Source organism: Sapajus apella, unplaced genomic scaffold (genome assembly GCF_009761245.1).
Source record: "Sapajus apella isolate SASKATOON/1434 unplaced genomic scaffold, GSC_monkey_1.0 scaffold182, whole genome shotgun sequence".
Lineage (NCBI taxonomy): Eukaryota > Metazoa > Chordata > Mammalia > Primates > Cebidae > Sapajus > Sapajus apella.
The window spans coordinates 573861-596459 of record NW_022437122.1 but is presented as its reverse complement, the minus strand read 5'-3'; the positions used below and the strand labels follow the sequence as shown (position 1 = coordinate 596459).

The 22599-nt window shown below is 41.7% G+C and overlaps 3 long non-coding RNA genes across 3 annotated transcripts; all 3 read left to right on the top strand.

Moving 5' to 3' along the window:
• Positions 1-972: 972 nt before the first annotated feature.
• Positions 973-2518, top strand: LOC116543148. Its single transcript, XR_004265492.1, has 2 exons — positions 973-1479; positions 1973-2518. It is a non-coding gene; the product is annotated as an uncharacterized LOC116543148 (long non-coding RNA).
• Positions 2519-2954: 436 nt separating this feature from the next.
• On the top strand, positions 2955-3634 carry LOC116543147. Its single transcript, XR_004265491.1, has 2 exons — positions 2955-3012; positions 3331-3634. It is a non-coding gene; the product is annotated as an uncharacterized LOC116543147 (long non-coding RNA).
• A 2285-nt stretch (positions 3635-5919) lies between these two features.
• LOC116543133 lies at positions 5920-21687 on the top strand. The gene is made up of 3 exons (XR_004265482.1): positions 5920-6643; positions 20261-20299; positions 21675-21687. It is a non-coding gene; the product is annotated as an uncharacterized LOC116543133 (long non-coding RNA).
• Positions 21688-22599: the final 912 nt, after the last annotated feature.

Here is a 22599-nt window from a genome sequence, read left to right as displayed (position 1 = left end):
GCACACAGTCATTTTTCCGGAAACAGCTGAGATGTGGCTCAGGCCTGTGACCTTTGTGCCAAAGGAAGAGGTCAGGGTTGACTAGAGCTCCAGGAAGAATGCAAGTACCTTTGGAAGTCAGGGAGAAATTTACTGCAATACTCAGGGTGGAGCGATAGTCTGAGTCTGGGAAAGTCCTGCCCTATAAAAGGCACTTCCTTGTGCAGATTCATGAAGTGTTCTACATTTTTGCTGGATTCTCAGGAAAAAAAAAAGCCTCTTCCTCATTCCTCCCAGGTCCCAGGTGTGGTATAAGGAGAGTCAGCCCAATCTGGGAACTGAGGGACCTGCGGCATCCATCTACTGCATCAAGTTTGAGCCGGGCACAGTGGCTCATGCCTGTAATCCCAGCACCTTGGGAGGCTGAGACGGTCAGATCACCTGAGGTTGGGAGTTCAAGACCAGCCTGTCCAACATGGAGAAACCCCGTCTCCACTAAAAATGCAAAATAAATTAGCTGGGTGCATACCTATAAACCCCGTCTGTGCTAAAAGTACAAAAAAATCAGTGATGGTGCATGCCTGTAATCCCAGCTGTTTGAGAGGCAGGAGAATAGCTTGAACCCGGGAGGCACAGGTTGCAGTGAGTCGAGATCGCGCCATTGCACTCCAGCCTCGGCAACAAGAGCGAAACTCCATCTCAAAAAAAAAAGGATTTTGGCGGTTATTCATGAGACAGCCCATCATAAAACACACCTCCAGTTTGGTTAAGCTAGGAAGCACTACATAATATTTTTAAATCAGTTACATGTCACTGTTAAAAGATAGACTTAATCATATCCTGACATTTTCTTGAGGCAACATGATGAAACCCATTGTCTATTAAAAAATCCAAAAATTAGCTAGGTGTGGTGGTATGCACCTATAGTCCCATCTACTCAGGAGGCTGAGGTGGGAAGGCTGCTTCAGCCAAAGAGGTGGAGGTTGGAGTGAGCCCAGATGATGCCACCTGCACTCCAGCCTGGGCAACAGTGAGGCCCTATCTCAAAAAAAAAAAAAAAGTCATTTATTACAAAGATAGGAACTCATGAATTTATGAAAGTTGAAGAACTAGGATTAAGGATGGGTGGGAACTAAGATTGACAGGTACTTGTAACAGTACAGCTAGGGTGCTGTTGATGACATGAATGAACTCCAATCTTTTCCTGTAGTCATTTTCTCAAGATTCAAAGTCATGGAAAAAAAAGAGTAGAATGAACCAAACTTAGGTAAAGAGTCACCAGCCTGGCAGTGAAAATAGTGTAGTTTCTTTGACTTTATTATGAGGAAACAGATTCCTGGATTGACAGTCTCACCAAAACTATACACAATGTCTTTTTTCATTTTTTCTCAGACTTCTCAGAGATGAATATATACAATTTCTGACAAAGAAAGCTGAGTACCTTTAGGAAGGGAAAAGGAATGCTGAATATCCCCAAACAACACGTTTATTACGTATTTAGTAAGACTTGCTATACCCTGTCCTATAAGAAGATAGCCTGCCCTTAGAAGACAAAGAGGCTAAAGCTATGCCTTCTAAATCTTAAGCCACTCTTTAGATGATGAATCTCTTTGTCAGCCCAAACATCTCAAGAACTTTTAATTCGTACTATTTGCCATTTTTTTTTCATTTATTTAATACCACAAATTCGCTTTACTATTATGAGGCCAATAGCTACAGATTCTCATAAGAAACCCAGGAATTCCTTACTGGCCTCAAAACATACTGTGCCATTTCCACAACCTACAGGTCTAGAAATCCTATGCCAAATCAGGTTAATTTGTTTGCTGAGAAGGATGTGGAGGAACTGGAATCCTCATATACAGCTGATGGGAAAACAGTCTGGAACTTTCTTAAAACATTCTGGTAAATGGGGCCCCTGCAAGCTAGAAAGTGTGGCTATAATTTCTGGGGTTTTTTTTTTTTTTTTTCTTTTTTAAACTTTTTCTCTCAGTCCTGACCTAAAGATGACCCTAGTCATGGAGAAGTGGCACAGTGACCTCTACCCCTGAGAGAAAACCTGTCTTTCCAGCCAGAGGAAGCAGGAAAAAATGATCCTATGGTCTGAAGAATGTGGAAAAATCCATCTTTTTTTTTTCCTCTCTGCTTTCTGCCTGAGGGGGGTTCCTTTTGCCAAAATGAGCAGACAGTGTGGGCAGGTAATCAACAGAGAGAAAGCCCATCTTTCTAAGTCACAGATGAGGAAAAGGGGCCCCCTGGGTGCCAGGGAGACTGGGGGGAAATCCTGAAGAGCAAAGACCTGAAAAGAGAATTCTCTAATTCTGTACATGAGCTGAATTACATGCTCAGCCCAGAGCTGCACATACCAGACGCAGAGCCCAAGCAGCACAGCCACACTCTGAACTGACATTCTGACCACCACTACCAAACAGAAGGCAACGCAGGACCTGTGGGCTGAGGCTAACGAGGTTGATTGCCTGACAAAACAGAAAAAAAAAAAAATTCTTTAGGGAATTTTAGCAGAACCCAGCATCTCCCAGCGACAGTCCTCACCTTGCACTGCAATTCAGAACTGTAAAAATGACCTTCCATGCTGAAACTGTGCCCTGTGCTGTTAACAATAATCAGTGGGTAAAATTATGATTTTTTTTGGTGTCTTTTGAAAATTGTCAAAACATTGATAATATTGTACTGTTAGAAATGTATAAGGAAGGCCGAGTGCGGTGGCTCATGCCTGTAATCCCAGCACTTTGGGAGGCCAAGGTGGATGGATCACAAGGTCAAGAGATCAAGACCATCCTGGCCAATATGGTGAAACCCCGTCTCTACCAAAAATACAAAAAATTAGTTGGGCGTGGTGGCGCGTGCCTGTAGTCCCAGCTACTTGGGAGGCTGAGGCAGGAGAATCACTTGAATCCGGGAGGCGGAGGTTGCAGTGAGCTGAGATTGTGCCACGGCACTCCAGCCTGGCAAGACTCCATCTCAAAAAAGAAAAAAGAGAAAAAAGAAATGTATAGGTAAACAATAAAGTTAGTATTTTTAAGCCGGGTGCGGTGGCTCAAGCCTGTAATCCCAGCACTTTGGGAGGCCGAGGCGGGTGGATCACAAGGTCAAGAGATCGAGACCATCCTGGTCAACATGGTGAAACCCCGTCTCTACTAAAAATACAAAAAATTAGCTGGGCATGGTGGTGCGTGCCTGTAATCCCAGCTACTCAGGAGGCTGAGGCAGGAGAATTGCCTGAACCCAGGAGGTGGAGGTTGCGGTGAGCCGAGATCCCGCCACTCCACTCCAGGGGGAAAACAAGAGAAACCCCCCCTCTCAAAAAAAAAAAAAAAAAAAAAAAGTTAGTATTTTTGTACACTGTATTTAAAATATTAGCAATGCTGGGAATTAAAGTGTTTGATGTCTTCCTAAAAAACGTATCAACAGGCATTTGAACAATGTTTGCCTTCTTCAAAAATCATGTACCTTATGATATGAAGCAAGCTCCTTTGCTGTGTTTCAAAAACTTGTTGTGCCCCTTCTAAGTTTGGATCAGTTTCCAATATTTTATCCTTTCTGTTTTCAATGTCACGAAATATCTCCAAGTCCCTTTAACGTGAAGCTTTTTGCTGACGTTCTTTTCTCTGGGACATCTTCATCTTTTTCATCACAACTGCTTTCTTCATTTGTTTGATGAATTCACCTTCTCGGAGCAATGCTCACATCCCCATAGTGTGCTTCTTCAGTGACCCCGTTTATGTTGGATTTGCATTCACTTTCAGTGTTTACAGTTTTTGTTTCTTTGCTGCACTTCTACTTTTGTTGGTCAATTTTCTCTTTTGAATATCCATTTGTGTAAAATGCCATGTGGATTTATCACTGGGAGACGAGGAGGCCACACTATTCACACTTTGCTGTCTGTGGGTGAACTGAGCCATCACCCACAGGTCACTGCAACCTCTGCCTCCCAGGTTCAAGCAATTCTCCTACCTCAGCCTCCTGAGTAGCTGGGATTACAGGTGCATACCACCATGCACAGCTAATTTTTGTATTTTTGGTAGAGATGGAGTTTCACCATGTTGGCCAGGCTGGTCTCAAACTCTCAACCCCAGGTGATCCACCTGCCTTGGTCTCCCAAAGTGCTGGGATTACAGGCATTAGCCACCATGCCTGGCCCTTTGTTTTCATCTTAAGAGCGTGATTATAAAAGGTGTTTTAAGTTGTCTGATGATCTAGCATCTGAGTCACTTTTGGAATGACATATGTTGGTTGTCTTTTTCCTTGTGGATAGGTCATACTAACCTGGCTCCTTCAGCATCTAGTAATGTTGGATTGAATCCTGGATGTTTTGAATATCAAGTCCTGAGAGTCTGCAACTTGTTAAAATCCCCTGGAGAAAATTGATTTTAAGCAGATAACCAATCCAGTTAACTTCAGATGACCAACTGTCTCTCCTTCTGTGGTGGTGGTCCCAGTGGCATTTCAAATTTAAAAGGCACTGTTCACTTCTTGTGTCTGTCTGTGCATGTGTGGCTTAGGCCTGAGCCCAGGACTTGTGCCAGCCCATACCCAGTGCTAGGGATTTCCCTCCTCTAGCTCTCTCTTCTCTAGGATTCCTCGACACATGCTGCTTGGCTCACAGAAACCTCTTGGAGTTTTACTGCCCATCTGCCTCTTTATGGTAGCATGACTGGGGTCTCCCTCACAGCAGGGCTGGGAAAGAAAAAGAAAGGGAGAGAGAAAGAAAGAGAGAGATAGAGGGAGGGAGGAAGGGAGAGAGAGAGGGGGGGAGTTCCCCCTGCATTCTTTGGTTCACAGGGGCTCCTTTTCCTGGTCCTCTGACCAGAAAGACTGAACTTTTCTTGGAGTTTTTACTGCACATGTCAACTGGGAGTTCCTTGACTTGGGGGGCTACCTTTATATCAAGCTGGAAGGGGCTGGGTCAGGTGGCTCATGCCTGTAATCCCACCGCGTTGGGAGGCTGAGGCAGGTAGATCACCTGAGGTCAAGATTTAGAGGCTGGGAGCAGTGGCTCACGCCTATAATCCCAACACTTTGGGAGGCCGAGGTGGATGGATCAGGAGGTCAGGAGTTCGAGACCATCCTGGCTAACACGGTGAAACCTCATCTCTACTAAAAAATACCAAAAAAATTAGCTGGGCATGGTGGCAGTGCCTGTAATCCCAGCTACTTGGGAGCCTGAGGCAGCAGCATTGCCTAAACCAGAGAGGTAGTGCTTGCAGTGAGCCAAGATCATGCCATTGCACTCCAGTCTGGGCGACAGAGCAAGACTCTGTCTCAAAAAAAAAAAAAAAAAAAGAAAGAAAGACTTCGAGACCAGCCTGGCCAACGTGGTAAAACCCAGTCTCTACTAAAAATACAAAATTAGCCAGGTGTGGTGGCAGGCACCTGTAATCCCAGCTACTTGGGAGGCCGAGGCAGGAGAATTGCTTGAACCCAGGAGGCGGAGGTTGCAGTGAGCCAAAATTGTGCCACTGCACTCCAGCCTGGGTGACAGAGAGAGACTCTGTCTAAAAAATACAAAACAAACAAACAGACAAAAAAAAAAACGGAAAGGGGTAGGAGTACAGAAAACTGGGAAATGCATGCCTGTTTTGTGGCTTCCTCAAGTATTGTTACCCTCCTTCTTCCAATTCGCCTGCCATTATTTACTTTCCAGAGACCTCAGTGAGTTGGCATTTAGTTTTGTTTAGAATTCTTAGATTTTTTTGGGAGGCTGAGGTGGGTGGATCACCTGAGGTCAGGGGTTCAACACCAGCCTGGCCAACATGGGAAAACCCCATCTCTACTAAAGATACAAAAATTAGTCGGGTGTGGTGGTGCATGCCTGTAATCCCAGCTACTCAGGAGGCTGAGTCAGGAGAATCACTTAAATCCAGGAGGCGGAGGTTGCAGCAAGCTGAGATTGCACTACTGCACTCCTGCACTACAAGACTCCATCTTAAAAAAAAAAAAAAGAATTATTAGCTTTAGTTTTGATGCGTGGGAAAACTAAACTGCTCTATGCCTACTCCATCTTGGCCGGTACAAGAAGTCCCGCAACTTAAACAAATTTATAAAAGTTAAACTTGAGGGGTTGTTTTTCATTTTTGTTTGTAGGTAATCAGGTGTTCTTAAATATAATTTTTTATCTCCTTCCCTACCAAGAGGTTTTTAGAACTGTTTGCTTGGCAGGTGAAGAATCTGCACGTTGTGGATCTTTATTACTGAATGAGAAACTACCAGACTTTACCTTAGCTTTATTTGTTTCCCAGTTCAACGGAATATAACCTTAGAACTCCCTAGAGGTGCTTTCTAAAAGGTTTTGATTTCTCCAACTGTCATAGTACTGCATTTGTGAATCCCAAATTGGCTCCCACTGTTTAAACTTGATGTAAGATATAGGAAGATTTTTTTTGTTACCACCCTCCTTCTATTCCAAACACTATGTATCTGAAGGAAACTTTAGTAGGAGAAGATATTTTGGAAAAATTTTTGTCATCAGCTTAAACGCGTGTCTGGTTTTTTGTTTGTTTGGTTGGTTGGTTTTTGTTTGTTTGCTTGTTTAAATTCAGGGGGAGGCCAAGCGCAGGTGGCTCACGCCTGTAATCCCAGCACTTTGGGTGGCCGACACAGGTGGACCGCTTCAGCTCAGGAATTCCAGAGGAGCCTGGGCAACGTGGTGAAACCCTGTCTCTACCAAAAACACAAAAGAAGTTGCCCAGGCATGGTGGCATGCATCTGTGGTCCCAGCTACTTGAGAGGCTGAGGTGGGAGGATGGCCTGAGCCAAGGAGGCAGAGGTTGCAGTGACCCCAGATCACACCACTGCACTCTTGCCTGGGCGACAGAGTGAGACTCTTGTCTCAAACTAGTTAATTAATTAATTAATTCAGGGGGAATGTGTACTATATGTCTTTAAAAGCACTCTTTTTTTCCATAAATGGATTATTTTAAAACCAAGCCAAACAAATATACCAATGTGAATTTTTAAAAATTTGATTTTGAAACATACATTTCTATCTTGCTGCAGTTTAAAGATAGAGTTGACACCATATGGCCCATCAGTAATGCAGCATAAGAAACTGCATCTGTATTTCTCGATAAATAAAAGTTTGTGGAGGTCCTGATCGGCGTTTTTGTAGTCCACCATAGTGGGAAAGAGCCAGTTAACCTGTTGCTAAGCAACAGTGCTTCATAGACCAGAACTTCTGTACACCAAAGAGAGGGTAGGGGTATGAATTGTCCAAATTTACAAAGAGAAAGAGAGGGCACAGTGCACAAATGAATAGAGATCCGGGAAGCCACCTTTTGAAAACTAAGCAGAGGCAATTCAAGCGAGTATTTCAGAAATAAACCAAAGGCCCAGTTCTCAAGTTCTTCCATGCACATAACACCCATTGAACTCGAAGGAATTCTGCATGTGTGAGGGCCAAAAGATTAACCCCAAAATAGGTCAATGAAATCCAACAAAAAATAGTAATAAAGTGAATTTTTATTAGCATGCTTAAGACTTTGCTGAAAGTGTCATCTTTCACAGGTCATAAAAGAAAATCAACATTTAAGATTTTACTAAGAGATCATTAATTTTCAAATCTGAAACACAAGAAGTCAGCAAAATTAAATGGCTAGCATTGATTTGAGAATGGATTTTCACTTACATTTTAAATTAAATTGCTAACTCAAGAGAGTGTTTAAAGAAAAATGCGAACATTTCTGTTTTACTTCGGTTGTGAAGAGATTACAGGCGTAAGCCACCGCACCCGGCCCGTGTGTTATCTTATATTAAAATATGTTGTAATTCTGGCTGGACACAGTGGCTTATACCTGCAATCCCAGCACTTTGGGAGGCAAAGGCGGGCAGATCACTTGAGACCAGAAGTTCAAGACCAGCCTGGCCAACAGGGCAAAACTCCATCTCTACTAACAATACAAAAAATTAGCCAGGCGGGTGTGGTGACGCATGTGTGTTATCCCAGCTACTCAGGTGGCTGAGGCTTGAGAATCCCTTGAATCTGGGAGGTGGAGGTTGCAGTGAGCCAAAATCATGCCACTGCCCTCCGGCCTGGGCAACAGAGCAAGAATGTGTCTCCAAAAAAAAGAAAGAAAGGAAAATATAGTTTTGTTCAGCACCCCTGTTTTTTGCTTATGTGAATGATCTTCACCTTTCCCCACACCAAGAAGTGAGGCTCACCATCTTTTGGTGTCTGCTACCCTCACACTTGCGCTTGAATAAACTCCTTTAAGTGGAGCCTGAGCCTTTTGATTATTTTCAGTTGACAGGAAGAAGGGAGGAAGAGAGGGCGGGTTAAAATTAAATCTGCATACTAGGCAACAAAATCCCTGCTGCCCTTCTTCAACTGTTTGTAGATTGTTTCTGCTCTCAGGCTTCTGTTCTACTCCTAACTCTCCTGGCTACCCAAAGGCAGGAGGTTATCTACTGGGGAAATCTCAAAAGACTGTAGAAAAAACTTCTCGAATTCTTGTTTTGGGAGTCTTCCAAAAAGAATTTTTTTTTTTTTTTTTAATTTGGCTTGCCACTTGAATGTCCTATAGAGAAGTCCCAAACTGACAAGCCTGGGCTATCCTCCCAGATGCCCTACTGAGCTGTCAGTCTCTCCCTCTGGAATGGGACTAGATCACCAGGCATTACCTGTTATTTGAAGAAAAGCTGCTACACTACACATGGACCCAAATGAACAAATACCAGAAGAACAGAAGTTAGGGGAAACAGGAATGATGAACAGAATAAAACTTTCATTGTATTATTATTATTATTTTGAGACTGAGTCTCACTTTGTCACCCAGGCTGGAGTGCAGTGGAGTGATCTTGGATCACTGTAAACTCTGCCTCCTGGGTTCAAGCGATTCTTGTGCCTCAGCCTCCCAAGTAGCCGGGATTACAGGTGCCTACCACCATGCCCAGCTAATTTTTGTATTTTTAGTAGAGATGAAGTTTCACCATGTTGGCCAGGCTGGTCTCAAACTCTTGAGTTCAAGTGATCCACCTGCCTCAGCCTCCCAAAGTGATGGGATTTCAGGCATGAGCCACTGTGCCCAGCCAGAATAAAACTTTTAAGTCTTTTATTAATGCTGCACCCAGCCAGAATAAAACTTCTAAAATCCTTTATTAATATCATCAGACAGTAAGACATTACATTCATGAAACAGAACAGGAATTAGGATATAAGAGAGAATAAAAACCTCAAACAAAATTATGGCAGCTGAACTAAAAACATCAAATAAAGATTGGAATGTAATATTAAAGAAATTCCGCAGGAAGCAAAACAAAAAGAAAGTAAAATAGACAAGGATAGTAGGGAAGGTGCAATTAAAGCAGAGAATCAATACAGGCCTGATACCTGACTGAATAGGGTTTTAGGCCAGGTGCGGTGGCTCACACCTGTAATCCCAGCACTTGGGGGGGCCAAGGCGGGCACATTACGAGGTCAGGAGTTCAAGATCAGCCTGGCCAACATGGTGAAACCCCGTCTCTACTAAAAATACAAAAAATTAGCTGGATGTGGTGGTGGGCACCTGTAATCCCAGCTACTTGGGAGGCTGAGGCAAGAGAATCACTTTAACCTGTGAGGCGGAGGTTACAGTGAGCCGAGATTGTGCCACCGCACTCCAGTCTGGGCGACCGAGCAGGACTTTGTCTCAACAACAAAAAAATTATCTTTTACAACCAAATAAAACTGAAATTCTTGCAGTAAAAACAATTTAAAATTTAGAGTGATAAAAACAGCCGGAAACCTCGTTGGTGATGGGATGGGTCAAATGATGGCGGACAAGAACTCAGAAAGCAGGCAGTTGTACTGGGTCAGAGCCAGCACAGGCAAGGACCCAGCAGGGGCAGTAGCAGGGGGTCCATGGAGTCCACTGGTGGGAAGTGGACGGCAGAAAGCAGTGGCCCAGGCCATCAGATCGGGACCTCTGTGTGATACCAAAGCTAGTGGTCCAGTTATCAGATGTGGACTGCAGTGCTGGGGCTTGTGCACAACTGGACAAGGCCTAACTCTATTTATCAGAACTAGATTTCAACATCAGAGTTGAATGAGAAGCAAGGCTGACCTAATGCTGACTGGGTGAGCTCTTGCTCTCTTTATGGACAGGATGATCAGAGTTGAAATGAGCCAAACATATCAAGTACAGATAACTATAGAGATTTCAGAGACCTGGACACATGACCCATAACACTTTATCTTCATTATTATTAATGTTCAGATCATAAGTAGACTAGCCAATTTTGTGGGCTCAATCACTTCAACTTCATCTGCCATTCTTCTTACTTCGTTCCAACCACATTGGCCACCTCACTATTTCTGGATTTGGGTAGGCATGGTCCTGCCAAAAGACCCTTTTACCTGGTATTTTTCCAAATAGCCAAGTGACATGACCTCTCCTCTCCTTCAGATCTTTGCTAAAATGCTGCTTTCTCAATGACGCCCTCCTGGACTACCCTATCAAAAATTCTAGCCATGCTTCCTACACCCTTTCAACTCTTTTGCTTCACAGCAGTGATCACATCTAGGATAAAATATTTTGCTTATTCTTTATAATAGTATATATATTTTACTTCTTTGTCCCTCTCCCCTGCCCAAATATAAATTCTGAGAGGACAGAGTTTTCATGTGTTAACTGCTTTATCCTCAGCGCTTAGAACTGTGTCTGGCATATAGTTAATTATCAAAAATGTATTTGTCGAGTGAGGAAATGAATGAATGAATGAACGGAGGTGGTTTGGAGAAGTTTGTATGCAAGTATCTTGTCAGTCAGGATTCCAAGAGGAAACAGATGGAACACTGACGTAAGGTAATTAGGCAGAATGTAGCCTAAAGCATTATTTACAAAGGTACGGACAGGGTTAAGGGGAGGTACAGCATCATTACCATCCCTAGGCCTTAATAGAAAATAAATAATAGTTACCAGAATCTGTTTTATTTTATTTTATTTTTATTTTTATTTTTTTACTTTAGGTGCATACTATATCTGGCATTTCTAATAGTTACCAGAATCTTAAGGGAGCAGCAGTCAGTGGGGGGCGGGGGGCGGCAGTCATATGAAAGGCCTTCCATAAAGGTACACAGTCGACCCATGTTGATTCAGCAGGGAGGGAGGCTGGGGATGGGGAATAAGTACCCACCCTCACTCTCCTCCTGCACTCTAACTTTGTGCTGTGCCTCCCATTGGCAACATCATAAGAAATCAGAGGACATAGGAATCCATCAGTGAAGTCCATAAAGGCTAGTAGAACTGCAGGGCACAGAGTAAGGTGGAAAGGGGTAAGGAGAGGCTCTGGCGGGAAAGCAGAAAATAAGCACAGCAAGTATTTATAGGTACTTGTTAAGTGGAGCGTTATGCTAGTCCTGGGATCTTCTTGTGATAAAATTCTAAAATTATTATCCAAGATCTCCCATCCTCATCTCCAGGACTCTGAAAGACCCACAGCTAACACCATACTGTATACTGAAAACACTCCCCTAATATCAAAAACAGGACACAGAGGCAGGCATTTGCCATTTCTATGCAACATAGTGTTAGAAGTTCTCACCAGAGTGATTAGGCAAGAAACATAAATAAAAGACACCCAAATTGTAAAGAAAGAAGTAAAATTTTCTCTGTTTGCAGTGAAAAATATGTTTAAAAAAACTCTAACGATTCCATGAAAAAAAAACCTATTGTAAGTAATAAATGAATTTAGCAAAGTTGAAAGATAAAAAATTGATATGCAGTAAATCAGCTACATTTCTATACATTAACAATAAACAATCTGTAAAGGAAATTAAGAAAATAATTCCACTTACAATGGCATAAAAAAGAATACAATACTTAGCAATAAACTTAACCTAAAAGTTGAAAGACTTGTACGCTGAAAACTACAAAACTTTGCCAAAACAAATTAAAGAAGACAAAAATACATACACATAGAGTGGAAGATTTTACATTGCTAAGATAATAATATACCCAAAGTGATACATAGATTCAGTTCAGCCCCTATCAGAATACAAAGGCATTTTCTTTCGTAGAAATAATAAAACCCATTCTAAAATTCATATGGGAATGTAAGGAACCGCAAATAGCCACAACAATCTTGAAAAAGCAGAGCAAAGTTGGAATACTCAGATTTCCCAATTTTGAAGCTTACTTCAAGTCTTTAGTACTCAAAACAATATGGTACTGGCAAGAGGCAGACACTGGGACCAAAGGAATAGAAAACGAATTCCAGAAATAAACTCTCACATACATGGTTAGTTAATTTTTGACTAGGGTGAAAAGATCATTCAACTGCGGAAAGGACAGTCTTTTCAACAAATGGTGCTAGAAAGACAGATATCCAGACGCAAAAGAATGAAGTTGGACCCTTACCTAGTATTATATGCAATCATTAACTTAAACTATATCAAAGATCTATGCATAAGAGCTAAAAACCACAAAACTCTTAGAAGAAACCATGGAGAAAAAGCTGCATGACATGGGATTTGACAATGATTTCTTGGCAATGGCACTAAAAGGATAAGCAACAAAAGAAAAGAGATAAATTGGCCTTCATCAAAATTAAAAACTTCTGCATCAAAAGACACAATCAAAAGAGTGAAAAGGCAATCTATGGAATGGGAAAAATTTGCAAATTATTTATCTGATAAACGATTAATATCTAGAACATATAAAGAGCTCCTACAACTCATCAACAAAAAACAAACAATTTAATCAAAATTTGGGGTTAAATAGACAATTCCCCAAAGAAGAAATACAGATGGTCAATTAGCACATGAAAAAGTGCTCAACATCATTAGTGATTAGGAAAATGCAAATCGAAAGCACAATGAGATACCACTTCACACTCATTAGGGTGGCTATTGTCAAAAACAAACAAAGAAAACCAAAAAATAACAAGTGAGAATGAGGAGGTGGAGAAATTTGAATCCAGTCAACATTGTTGATTGGGATGTGAAATGGTGCAGCTGCTGTAAGAAACGGTTTGGTGGATCCTCAAAAAGTTAAACATAGAATTATCATATGAGCCGGTGATTTCACTCTGGATATATCCCCAAAAGATTTGAAAGCAACTACTCAAATAGACACTTGTATGCCAATGTTCATTGCAGCATCATTCACGATAGCCAAAAGATGGAAAAAACCCAAATGTTGATAAGCAGATGAATAGATAAACAAAATATGGTATGTACATAAAAAGAAATTTTCAACAATAAAAGGGAATGAAATTCTGACACATGCTGCAATATGGATGAAACTTGAAAACAATATGCTAAGTGAAATAAGCCTGCCACAAAAGGACAAATACTGTATATCTGCATTTATATGAAGTACCTAGAACTGACAAATTCATAGAGAGAAAAAATTAGATCACAGTTACCAGGGGCTGGAGAAGGGGCAAACTGGCAGTTATTGTTTAATGGGTACAAAATTTCAGTCTGTAATGATAAAAGTGTTCTGGAAATGGATAGAGATGATGGTAGCACAATATTGTTAACGTAATTAACATCACTGATTATACACTTAAAAATTATTACTATGATAAATTTTATGGTGTACATATATATATAATATATGCCATATATATACCAACTTATATATATATACACACATATATATATAATCACTTTAAAAATGAAAACACCTGAAAGCAATATTGTCCCTGCCCCACAGCGAGGACATTCCTTGCCTTCAGCTGCAGCCACACTCTCTGTTGGTCAACGGAAGGGTATTCCGCATGCTCCCTGACACAGCCCGTCTCCTCCACAAGGCTGTATATATTCCAGTTCGGGGACCCACGATTGATGCAGCCCTTGACTGGCTGGTTTGTTACATCAGTCAAAGATGTTAGATAAACCAAAGTTGGCCTGTGTATATTGTTCCCTAGTGTTTTCATTAACAATAGGCTGAGATCCATTCATCAACTTCAAATTTTACATATGCAGCTGTTTTAAGTGTAGCCCAGATAAGCATATTTTTAGTCATTTAGGGGTCACCTGCTTTGCGTACCCCACAAAACCATGTCCGCAATGTATTAGCCATAGATAAAATGAACTTTGAGACTATGGGGACCCCCAGCTCCTGCTGCCCTTGGGAGCTGTCTGACCCAGATTCTCCCTACCGGGCTGTTATGTGACATCATCTAGAAGTGCAACCCCCATCTCGCACACCCGGTCCCCAGGAGCTCCCCCATGTCTCACACGCTGTCCCCAGGAGCTCTTTTGCCTTCCTGTCTTTTAGTATGGTGTTCCTTCTGGCTGTCCAAGCCTCTTGACAGGCTCATGCCTGAGGGGATTCCTCCCCTTCCTAAAGCATCTCCCAAATAAAGCATGTGTGTGCTACTGTCACTTTGTGGTCATATTATTTCCTCTTGATCAGCTCCCCAATTCCTTGAACCTGCAACACTGTCCTGACCCAGGCCTGTGTGTGGAGAGGGTTCCATGGGGCAGCAGTCCACTGGTGTGGGTATTAGACAGCTTGGGTCCAGCTTCCCCATCCTGCTGCTGCCTGGCTGTGAGCCTGAACCAGGCACTCAATTTCCGTGAGTTCTTATCTACAAACAAAAATAATAAATGTGCCTACCACGAAGGGCTGCTGTAAGGATTAAATGAACTGTGTGTATAAAGAGCCTGGCCCAGAATCAGCACTCAAGAAGTAATAGATGTGGTTTTCTGTGTGAAAGGTTATGCAGGTTCCCCAAGGTTCATCTGGGCAGGATTTTAACATGATCTTGATGCTTGTCAGATAATTCTCTAGATAAATCGCTTGAAAAGCCTTACACACACACACACACACACACACACACACACACACACACAGTGCACTGTTTTGTGATCTGCTTTTTTCAACATAGCAAAATACTGGAATAAAATTTCATGAAAATCACACAACTACATCATTATTATCACTATTATCATTATTTTCAGACATGGCCTCCTCTGTCACCCAGGCTGGAGTGCAGTGGCGCCATCTTGACTCACTGTAGCCTCAACGTCCCTGGCTCAAGGGATCCTCCCATTGCAGCCTCCGGAGTAGCTGGGATCACAGGCCTCTGCCAATATGCCTGGCTAATTTGTATTTTTAGTAGAGATGGGGTTTCACCATGTTGCCCAGGCTGGTCCTGAACTTTGAGACTCAAGCAATCTGTTCACCTGGGTCTCCCGAGGTGCTGGGATTACAGGTGTGAGCCACCATGCCTGCCATAATTTTTAAAATAGTTACATTGTTTGGTGATGTACAAAGAAATATTTAATGAATTCCCTATTTTGGGACAGTTAAGTGGTTTGCCATGTTTCATTATGTAAAAATATTAGGTGGTAAATGTGTGTCTATTTACAGTATTATTGCCATGTCTGATTTTTTAGAATACATTTCAAGAAATGGAATTGCTGGATCAAAAGATATGCATTTTAAGGTTTTGATTCCTACTAATGTTGGAACTTTACTAAAGATAATTTACCAAGAAACCAAGGTAGGAGATTTTGGAATGTATTCTCATTGAAAAAAAGAATTGTGGTAAAATGCACATAAAATTTACCATCTTAACCATTTAAACATGTACAGTTCAGTGGCATAAAGCACATTCACATAGTCCTGCTCCCATCACCATCATCCATCCACAGAACCATTTTCATCTTGTAAAACTCAGAATGCGTACCTATTAAAAATAACCCTCAAGTAAGTTGAAAATTTATGTCAACAAACAGATCTGCATACAGATGCTGACAGCAGCTTTATTGATAATTTCCAAAACTTAGAAGCGACCGAGATGCACCTCAATAGGTGAACGGAGAAATAAACTGGCCTGCAAAACGTCTTGACAGTCTAACGCCTAAGGGACTTCTTCCACTGCAAACTTGGAGGAAGTCCACACAAGGGAGTATTATTTGGTGTTAAAAAGGAATAAGCTACCAAGTCATGAAAAGACAGAGGAAACTTAAATGCATGTTACTAAGTAAAGGAAGCCAATCTGAAAAAGCTACATACTCTATGATTTCAGCTATATGATATTCTGGAAAAGGCAAAACTATGCAGACAATAAGAAGATGAATGGTTGTCGGGTTGGGTAAGGGATAGAGGGATGAAGAGTTGGACTACAGCAGATTTTTAAGGCAGTGACAATACTCTACATAGACCAGGCGTGGTGGCTCATGCCTGTAATCCCAGGACTTTGGAATGCCAAGACAGGCAGATCACTTGAGGTCAGGAGTTCAAGACAAGCCTGGCCAACATGGTGAAACTCTGTCTCTACTAAAAATACAAAAATTAGCTGGGCATGGTAGTGCATGCCCATAATCCCAGCCACTGGAGAGGCTAAGGCAGGAGAATCGCTTGAACCTGGATAACAGAGGTTGCAGTGAGCTGAGATCATGCCACTGCACTCCAGCCTGGGTGACAGAGGGATATTCCATGTCAAAAAAAAAGAAAAAAGAAAGAAAAAACTCCACATGACATTGTAATAATGGATACATGTCATTATACATTTGTCCAAACCCATAGAACAAGCAATAAGAGTGAGTCCTAATATAAACTCTGGATTTTGGGTAACAATGATGTGTGAATGTAGGTTCATCATTGTAGCAAATGTACCATTCTTGTGGGGAATGTTAATAGTGGGGGACCGTGTGCGTGTGTGGTGGCAGAGGATAGATGGGAAATCTCTATACCTTACTTCTAATTTTGCTGTGAACTTAAAACTGCTCTAAAAAGAAAGTCTATTTTTTTTTTAAGTTAAGAAGAAATAAGGACCTTCTCAGACAAACAAAAATTAATCTGTTGCTGTTAGACCTTGCAAGAATTGTTAAAAGAATTTCTTCAAACATGAGCAGGATGGTGGAATAGGTGCCCCCCAGCTTGCATTCCTCTACAGAATCATCTGGCAGCCATCCACAGATTAAAGTGCCTTTGTGAGACTTTGAGATCCAGGTAGGAGATTGTGAAACCCCAAAGAAGTCTAAGACCCAGAAGAGCTCCTTTGAGATGGCAAACCTGTACTGCATTAGCTAGCTCACTGTATACGGTCCCAGCTGTAGACCAAAGCAGCCCCATCCCCCTAAGGACTCTGCTTCAGCCCTGCTTTGCTGTGGTCCTGCAGCCCGTCCCACCTTCCAAGAGAACCAGAAGAGGTCATGCTCATTCATGTCCCCAGTAACAGGCAGCAGGCAAGGAACCCAACTGTGGATCCATAAGTGGCCCTGTGACCCAGACCCATGCCTGATCCCAGTCCTGCCTGACCAGTGCCCAAGTAACACTCACTTGTGTTCTTATTAACAGGACCAACAACCTCAGTTTTGGCTGTGGACACTGAAGTCCGTCCTGGCCATGGACCGTGAAGTAGCCTTGACACTCAGTACCAGTCTCTGCTGTGGTCTGGAGGCAGTCCTGTCCACTCAGGGAACTGACAGGAGACACAGCCACCTGAGCCCCCAGTGGGAGGTCTGCTGAATTAGGTCCCCGCTGTGGACCCCGAAGCAGCCCTGTGACTCAGCTCCAGCCCTGTTTGCTTTAGTCCTGGAGGTTGTTCCTCTCATGCAGGGACCCAGTGAGAGCCACACCTGTCTGTTCCCCTGATAACCAGCCTGCTGCCTGTAGCTTTGACTACAGACACAGACGTGGCTCTGGGACATGGCTCTAGACCCACTGGACTGCTATTCCAGAGGAAGTCCTGTCCACCTGAGGGTCTGACAGGAACCATGCCTGTCTGTATCTATGGTAACAGGCCTGCCAACCACAGACCCAGCTGTCGAATTGTAAACAGCTAAATTACCTCGCTGCAGCCCAGCTCATCTGTGATCCTGGAGACAGACCCATCAGTCCAGGACCCTAGCAGGGTAAAGATCCAGGAGGTCTTTACTTGCCAAAACCAGTCTATAAAACAGATGTGTTTGTGCCTTTAAATGCATAGACATTTGTAACAAGGCTACAAAAAGCATGAAGAATCATGCAAATATGATATCACCAAAAAAACCTAATATGGTTCTAGTAACTGTCCAAAGAGGGAGAACTACAAACTGACAAATTATTCAAAATAATTGTTTTAAGGAAGCTCTCTGAGCTACAAGAGAACACAGATAGACAACTCAATAAAGATCAAGAAAAAAATACATGAACAAAGCAAGAAATAAAGGGACATAAAGCATAAAAAAGAACAGAAATTCTAAAGCTAAAGAATACAATGAATAAAATGAAAATGCAATACAGAACATCAAGAATAGACTTGTTCAAGCTGAAGAAGGTGTCTGTGAAGTTGAAGACAAGCCATTTGAAATTATCTAGGCAGAGGTGAAAAAGAAAAAAGAATGAAAAAGAATAAAGAAAGTGTATGGAATTTATTGGACACCATCAAGAGAGCTAAAATACATGTCACAGAAGTCCCCGGAGAAGAGATAGAGGAAATGATGAAAAATGATGAAAGCTTACCTTTTCCTTTTTTTTTTTTTTTTTGAGACAGAGTTTCACTCATGTTACCCAGGCTGGAGTGCAATGGCGCGATCTCGGCTCACTGCAACCTCCGCCTCCTGGGTTCAGACAATTCTCCTGCCTCAGCCTCCTGAGTAGCTGGGATTACAGGCACGCACCACCATGCCCAGCTAATTTTTTGTATTTTTGGTAGAGACGGGGTTTCACCATGTTGACCAGGATGGTCTCGATCTCTTGACCACGTGATCCACCTGCCTCGGCCTCCCAAAGTGCTGGGATTACAGGCTTGAGCCACCGCGCCCGGCCTTTTTTTTTTTTTTTGAGACAGAGTCTCATGCTGTCAGCAGGCTAGAATGCAGTGGCATGATCTCTGCTCAATGCAACCTTCACCTCTTAGGTTCAGATGATTCTCCTGCCTTAGCCTCCTGAGTAACTCAGACTATAGGCTCACACCACCACGCCCAGCTAATTTTTGTATTTTTGGTAGAGACGGGGTTTCATCATGTTGGCCTGGATGGTCTCGATCTCTTGACCTCATGATCCATCTGCCTCAGCCTCCCAGAGTACTGGGATTACAGGCGTGAGCCACCATACCTGGCCAAAGCTTACTTTTAAAATGATGGCTGAAAACTTTCCAAATGTGAGAAAAGATGTATATATCCAGATACATGAAACTCAAAGTACCCAAACAGGTTAAATTCAAAGAGGACTTTCCTGAGACACATTTTATTTCTAACTTAATTAATTATTTTTTTTTTTTGAGACAGAGTTTTGCTCTGTTGCCCAGGCTGGAGTGCAGTGGCAATGTATGCAAATTAATAAGTGTGATACACCACATTAACTGAATGAAATATAAAAATTATATGGTATGGCCAGGCGCGGTGGCTCACGCCTGTAATCCCAGCACTTTGGGAGGCCGAGGCGGGTGGATCACGAGGTCAAGAGATCGAGACCATCCTGGTCAACATGGTGAAACCCCGTCTCTACTAAAACTACAAAAAAAAAAAAAAAAATTAGCTGGGCATGGTGGTGCGTGCCTGTAATCCCAGCTACTCAGGAGGCTGAGGCAGGAGAATTGCCTGAACCCAGGAGGCAGAGGTTGCGGTGAGCCCAGATCACGCCATTGCACTCCAGCCTGGGTAACAAGAGCGAAACTCTGTCTCAAAAAAAAAAAAAAAAATTATATGGTAATCTTAATAGGTGCAGACAAAGCATTTGACAAAATTAAACAACTTTCATGATAAAAATTGTCAACAAAGTAAGTGTAGAATGAATGTACCACAATATAATAAAGGTCAGATATGACAGGCTCACAGTTATGTCATACTCAATGGTGAAAAGCTAAAAGCTTTTCCTCTAAGATCAGGAAAAAGACAAAGACCCTCACTCTTGTTACTCTTATTGAATATAGTACCAGAAGTACTATCAAGAGCAATTAGGCAAGACATAAAATGTATGTAAATAAGAAAGGAAGAAGTAAACTTATGTTTGTTTGCCAATAATTTGAGTATGTATAGAAAATCTTATCTACTTCACCAAAAAATGTTAAAATTAATAAACAAATGAGTAACGTTGAAGAATAAAAATGAACATAAAAATCAGTTGCATTAATATACACTAACAACAAGCTATCTGAAAAAGAAACTAAGAAAAACATCTCATTTATAATATCCTCAAAAAGAATGAAATACTTAAGAATACATTTAACCAAGGGGGTAAAAAAAAAAATCTGTACACTAAAGGGGAAAGATATCCCATGTTTATAGATTGAAATAGTTAATATTGGCTGGGCACAGTGGTGCATGCCTGTAATCCCAGCACTTCGGGATGCCGAGGCAGGTGGATCACAAGGTCAAGAGATCCAGACCATCCTGGCCAAGATGGTGAAACCCCGTCTCTACGAAAAATACAAAAAATTAGTTGGGCGTGATGGCAAGTGCCTGTAATCCCAGCTTCTAGGGAGGCTGAGGCAGGAGAATCACTTGAACCTGGGAGGTGGAAGTTGCAGTGAGCCAAGATCATGCCACTGCACTCCAGAGCGAGGCTCAAAAAGAAAGAAAGAAAGAGTTAACACTGTCAAAATTTTTGTTTGACCCAAAGCAACCTACAGATTCAATGCAATCCTTCTCAAAATTCTAATGGCATTCTCCACAGAAATAGGGGAAATAATCTTAAAATTTGTTGAAAGCCACTAAAGACCCAAATTGCTAAAGTGATCTAGAGTAAGATAAAGCAAGTTGGAGAAAGCATAGTCCCTGGTTTCAAATTATACCACAAAGCTATAGTAATCAAAACAGTATGGTTTTTGCATAAAAACAGACATATAGGTTAATGGAACAGAATAGAGACTATAGAGTTAACCCATGTATATATCATCAACTACTATTTGACAAAGGCATCAGGATTACACAATGAGGAAGAGATAGTCTTTTCAATAAATAGTGTTGAGAGAACCATATCCATATGCAAATGAATAAAATTGAATTTTTATCTTACACCATATGCAAATATCAACTCAAAATGGATTTGATTTTCAGCAGAGCAAGATGGCTGATTAGAACCTTCCAGCAATCATCACTGTCATAGGAACACCCAAACTGAACAACCATCCACACGAGAAAGCACCTTCATAAGAACCAAAAGTCAGCTGAGTAATCACAGTACCTAGTTTGAACATCATATTTTAAAAAAAAAGAGGTACTGAAGAGTATAAGACAGTTTTGAATTGCTGACACCACCCCTCCCCCATCCACTGGCAGTGCACACATGGTGCAGAGAGACAGCCTGTGTGTTTGGGGGAGAGAGAGTGCAGTGATTGTGGGGATTTGCATTACAGGTGATTTTCTCTGGTGATATGTTTTAATTTCTTGCTTTTTATCTTTTGTGTATCTGTTGTAGGGTTTTTGATTTGGGGTTACCATGAAGCTTGCAAATAACCCAGTGTTTTAAGTTGATGACAACACTGATTGCAAAAACAAACAAGCAAAGAGAAAACTGCAAACTTGCTACTTTAACTTCATCCTCATTTTTTTTTAACTTTTTGTTGTTTGTATTTATATCTTGTTAAACTGTCCATGTCTAGAAAACTTGTAGTTGTTATTCTGATTGGTTCACCTTTTAGTTTTTCTACTCAAGATAAGAGTAGTTTAGACACCACTATTACAGTGTTATAATATTCTGTGTTTGTCTGTATATTTACTATTACCAGTGAGTTTTGTGCCTTCAGATGACTTCTTATAGCTCATTAACATCCTTTGGTTTCAGATTGAAGAACTCTCTTACCATTTCTTGTAGGACAGGTCTGGTGTTGATGAAATCCCTCAGCTTCATTTGTCTTGGAAAGTCCTTATTTTCACTTCATAATTGAAGGACATTTTCCCTAGATATAGTATTCTTGGATAGAAGAGTTTTTTCCTTCAGCACTTTAAACATTTCATACCAGTCTCTTCTGGCCTGTAAGGTTTCCATGGAGAAGCCTGCTGCCGGATGTATTGGAGCTCCCTTGGATGTTATTATCTCTTTTCTCTTGTTGCTTTTAGGATCCTTTCTTTATCCTTGACGTTTGGGAGTTTGCTTATTAAATGCGTTGAGGTAGTGTTCTTTGGGTTACATCTGATTGGTGGTGTATAACCAGTGGAACAGAATAGATAACCCAGAAATAAAGTCATACATCTACAGTGAACTCATTTTTGACATAGGTGACAAGAACACTGGAGAAAAGGCAGTCTCTTCAATAAATGGTGCTGGGAAAACTGGATATCCATATAAAAAAGAATGAAACTAGACTGCTATATCTTGATATATACAAAAATAAAATCAAAATGGATTAAAAACTTAAATCTCAGACCTCAAACTATGAAACTACTATAAGAAAGCCTTGGGGAAACTCTCCAGGACATTGGTCTGGGCAAAGACTTCTTGCACTCCAGAAGCACAGGCAACCAAGGCAAACATGGGCAAATGGGATCACATCAAGTTAAAAAGCTTCTGCCACTTCAGAGCTTTGCTAAAGGAACCTAGTTTGTCCAAATAACCTGAAACCACCATCTCTGGCTCAAGCTTCCATGCAACAGGCTGATCCATTTCCTGGACAGGCCTCTTTCCTGGAACGCAGCCCAGGCACCTGAGCTCCTGGCATCCTTGAGGTCTCTCCTTTGAGTCACGGTCACCAAGAGGGTTGAGGATGCTGCAACCGAGGTCCCAGCCTTTGCAGGAGCTG